Source organism: Monodelphis domestica, chromosome 4 (genome assembly GCF_027887165.1).
Source record: "Monodelphis domestica isolate mMonDom1 chromosome 4, mMonDom1.pri, whole genome shotgun sequence".
Taxonomy (NCBI): domain Eukaryota; kingdom Metazoa; phylum Chordata; class Mammalia; order Didelphimorphia; family Didelphidae; genus Monodelphis; species Monodelphis domestica.
The window spans coordinates 440,374,974-440,380,238 of NC_077230.1; positions in this window are offsets into that span (position 1 = coordinate 440,374,974).

Sequence of the window (5,265 nt, forward strand, 5' to 3'; positions counted from 1 at the left end):
AACAAAGTAGTGGTGAGAAAATGAGGGCAGTAAATCAAAACCCAATTTTCTATAATGGAAGTAGTGGAGGGGAGTTAGTGTTGAAGGAACCATTGATAAGAATACAGTTCATGGGTGGATAGACAGACAATAGGACCAAGAGAAGTCATTTTACCTACAGGGGAAAGTAGTATTTATGGGAAGCATGGTCAGTGATTAAACTCTAATTTATGATGCATGAAAGAAAGTTTCCTAAGAATGAAAAGCATTAAAAATAGTCCAGAATACTCGTGAAGAAAGTGGATTTCCTGTCTTTAATCACAACTTGAAAGTGTTTTTACAGGACAGGAAGGTACAACTGAATGAGAATTGGCTTTGATGGCAGTGGTGTGAATCTTAAAAACTTCTCAGACTCTACCTTGGAATATTTGGTTAAGGCTATTCCCCATTTACACACTGGAGGTACTTGATCAGGAATGTATTGGGAACTTTAACATGACTCCACCCATACTTAGGAATACTTTAGGGGAAGGTAAAGTTGTAAACTCCTGATGGAACAATGAAAAAGTCCCTTACTCATACGTATAGTAAAGCTAGAACCTTAAGCTAGGTCTATTTTTAGATCTAATACAAAAGGGTGCTAAGTACCTATAAAGGTTAAATTAATCACTAAAAGGTCAAGCAACTTACAAAGGGCAAGCTTAGCAAGAGGTGTGAAGTTTTAATCTACTCAGAGAAGGTGATAACAAAGAAGATGTGAATTAAGGATGGTCAGTCCTGTGGAAAGCATCTACTGTGATTGGTAGATGTGAAAATTTAGGGGAGGTGACATAGCAGAGAATTCTCTTTAAAAGGAAGTCAGGAGCTCAGAGCTGGATGCTCTGAACTTATTTGAGTTTGGAAGCTGAATTGGGGGGTCTCTCTGAACACTAGAGTTTTGCTTGGGACAAAATCTTGTGGTGAGTAGATAAAAGACTGACTAGTCTCTCTTAAGGCTTAGGCCTAGGTCAAATGGCCTAGGCCATTACCTTCTATTTCCTCTTACTCTGTCTCTCTCCTTTCCCTTAATTCATTCATTTGTATTAATTAAAATCTCCATAAAACTCAGCTGATGTGGATATTTTCATATTTGGGAATTTTTCCCATGGCGACCACTTATTTTTTATTTAAAACAAGACACTAAAAATTATCTTTTACAGTTTGGCTGAAACCTTTACAGTTTTGACAATTCAAAGTCTTGAAACCCACATTTTCACGGTCACAGTGGGTTGTGTTTTATTTTATACCTGTGTATCTCTGAGCAAGTTTATCAGCCTCTAAGATTTATTCTTCAACTGAAAAACAAAGGACTTTGGATAAATGACTTCTGATATCCATTCCTGCTCTGAACTGATTAGCTTTTGACTACTCAAAATACATGCTGTAAATGCTCTTTTGAGCATGGATTGGACAAAATGACCACTGAAATAGCATCCTCCTGACATTCTTTGAATCTCTGAAAGTCAACAAAGAGAATGGAGAGGGTGAGATCAAGGGCATAGATGAAAGGGTAGTGTTGACCAAGAGAAAGGATTAATTCCATTCTCTTTGCCAGGTGGTCATTGACAAAATATCTGGCAATATACATTATTTTTAAAGGTTTTGAGGAGAAAAGTGGAAAAAGATTAAATTGGAAAGCCTCTATCTTCTCAGTGTAGCAATAAATGATAGCTGAGTTCTGATTCATGTGATAAATAAGAGAGAGAACTAGAAATTTTCTCTGATCCCCATGGCCTCTTAGTCACTTGATAAACAACTGCAGTTGTCTCCATGGTCTGGGACACTAATATAAAATAAGTAGTTAAATACCAAATTACTTCATTAACTGATATCCATTTACCCTGAGCTCACTCACCACCTCTCTCTCATTTCCTAATCTACCAGAAGTAAGGCTTCACTGGAAGATCCAAAGACATAACAGAAAGCTTAGAACAAAACCCATTCTACACCCTATTGACCCCTCTCTTTTTTGCAGTATAATGAGAACCCAGATCCAGGATGTAGAAAATTGCCTGACTATGATTGACAGACAGCATGGCCATAGCACTTCAGGACCAAAAAAGTGCGGTAGGGGCCAGAGCTTCATAACACTAGTGCTGCAAAGCTCCAAACTTCTAGTACCAAGCAAAGAACAAAGAAGAAAAAATGGGATAGGACACCAGGACAAGACACCCAAGAGGTGGAATGCAGCATTTTACTAAGCCTGGGGGAGCATCCATTAGGTGCTCAAAAGTAACTTAAGGAAGAGAGCTAGGCTGGTGAACTGTGAATTGCCCCCAGTTGGAGGTGGTAATAGGTTTGAGGTCTAGACCCCAAGGAAACCATAATCAGAGGGTGGAGATCGTCAGAAAGTAAGCAATAAGAAAAAAATAAGTGGCAAGTATGGGTGTGGGTGTGACTGGAATTACTAAAGATTTCAGGAAGAATAAACTTTGAACATAAACAGATAAATCAGTAGGAAAAACAGTATAACAGAAATAAATATGGCCTCTAGATCCAGTGAATCCAACCACCTATGAATAAATCCTACAAAATAAATGAAAACAAACAAGCAAAAGGCCCTGCAGAATATAAGAAGAAAAATAGAACACAATACAATGTTCCCAAGTAGTTAGAGAAATGATAATTATGAGAGCAGAATTTATGTCTTGCCAAGCAAACATAATGGGCAGAGTAGATAGATTGAAATTGGTGATGGCAGGTTGCACTATAGATGAAAAAGAGAAAACAGTAGCTTAGGACTATAAATACATAGAAGTAAAGGACAATCTAGAAGAGAAGTAAAAATCAATAGCATTCAAAGAAAATTTGTTCACAATGTAAACAAAAAAAAAACTTATCTGAAAAACAGAATGTACAGAGAAAGCCTAAGGATCACAATTCTCCCAGAAGTACATGATAGGACAAAAAATCTTAACCCTGTAATGAAAGAAATAAAAGAACAGACCTGTCCCAAACTTCTGAACAGAAACATTAACTATGAATTTGAAGATATTACAGATATTCTCCAGGGAAAAAATAGGCCAAGCTTGCAAATTCCAATATACATAGTAGTTAAATTCAACAATTCATTTCAGAAACAAGTTCTGCAAGTGTTTGGGAGAAGGCTTTTAAATGTAAAGGAAGGGAAATTCAAAACCCACAATACTTTTTAGCCCCCATTAGAAACTGTAGGAACAGGATTAGGGGTACAATGTGTTTTAAAGTGCAATGAAGCTAAAAAGGGGCCCAAGGTGACCTACTCTGCAAAACTGAGATTAAGTAAGCACTAAAAATGGATTTCAATAATAAAGAGATGTTTAAAACCATTTTAGAAAGAAAACTAGAAGAGTTTATTTGCTTCTCAAATACCTCTAAACAATAGAAATGCATAAAAAGTGAATAAATGCAGCAAACTAGAATAGCAATAGCAACAGAGTGGCAACAGACCAGTAGGAGACTTAAAGTCTCAATGTACTAAGGAGGCAGGTGTGAAGAGGGAAATCTTATAGAGGTAATAGTGAAGAAGTAATTAGGGAGCTTTATGGACAGAACCTGGCAACATCCTCTCTACAGGTGAATCAGTATTTTTAATGGGACTATATTACAATATGAGAGGGTCTGAGAAAGAGGGGGGGAGAGCAAGAAAATAGAAAGGATCATGTGATGTGTTGGGGGGTCAAATCTAGGGCTAATAATAAGGGGAAAGTGATCTCTGTCGTCTCAGAAACCTAAAAGCCCACCAGGGAAAAGGAGAAGAGGAGGGAGGACATATTGTAAAGAAGAGGAAAGGAAGAAGACCTTACTTTGGAAATGGAAAAAGGTTCCACTGAAGAATGCTCCCATGTGTAAAGAGAGGTGGTCTGAGAAAGGAATGAGGACTTAATAGTGGGTATTGGGGGGGGGGCAGAGGAGTCACTGCTTAAAAAGTCTTTTCCTCCTGCCCTAAGAGGAGGATGTGAAATCCCTTAAAGGAACTAACATCTAAGAAGTGAAAAAGCATGAACCTAGGGTAAAGATATAGAGGCACATTGGGTAAAAAACCATGGGAGAGTATAGAGCAGTGATGAGACGCCATGGACCACAGAGCAATGTCCTTTTCATCATCTGCAGTAAGTCACAGCAATCTGAGGGGAAAGGACAATGAAAAAGGCATCTATTTTTAAAGACAGTAGCAGAGATCACTTAGAGGAGAGAGCCTAGATTGAATACTTCAAAAGTTTTGTTTGCAAGAGAAATGCAGAGACAAGAGGAACCAGATAATTATAAAAGTCAGGAATTGGAGAATGGGAGTTTCAGGTAGACCAAAAGATATGACAAATGAAGGGCATGAAATAAATCGTTTTTGGAAAAGAATGTAAAAATTAAATAAAAGAAAACCAATGAATAGGATTAGTTGAAAGGGAGGAAATGGAGGTAGGATCTACTTAAGTCACAGAGGAAAAAAGGGGGATATAATTATATATTCAGATAAAAGCAGGAGAAAAAAGGAAGTAATATGAAAAACCTCAAAAAGAAAAAGGTAACAAATGAGAGACTAGCATCAGCAGTGAGGGAAAGAGAGCCAATGGGAATAGATATGCTTTAAAGTTTAACTGAAGGAATGTAATATTTAGAGTACAACAGAAGAGGGGAAACATCATAACTTGTAAAATGCATTATTATATATTGAGGATGAGGGTGTGGACTTTGGGATTTCAGGAGAATAGCCACTGTAAACATAAGGGTAGAGAATAAAGCCATGATGAAGGTTTAGATTTTCCTGTCTTTGTGTGTCCATGTTTTGTATTTCTCACTTATTTGTAAGCTTCCTGAGGGTATGGGTGATACCTTATATATCTGATGGCTGCTGAAAAAAATTAATTAAAAAGGAAGTAAATTGATATATACCCAACAGCATTGTATTTGGAGTTACAAGACCTGAGTTCCAAATTAGACTGTCTTTAATTAGTTATTTGACCTCACCTCTCTAACCCTAGTGACTCTGCTCTAAAACTGGGATCAAAATATTTCTGTATGCCCTGTGACTTGACTGGCCTTCATTCACCATCTCTTAGGGCTAATAGAGACTCAAATATACTCATAAAATATGAATAATGAGGTTTGTAAAAGTTTATACCATTCATTTTCATACCAAAAGGTTTATACCATTCATGATCTCAAAAAAGTAAGATGAAACATGCTTTCCAACTCTTAGAAAACAAGTGAAACACTAGATGAACAGAATGAGACACATTTGCTCAGACATGGACAATTGATGGATTTGGT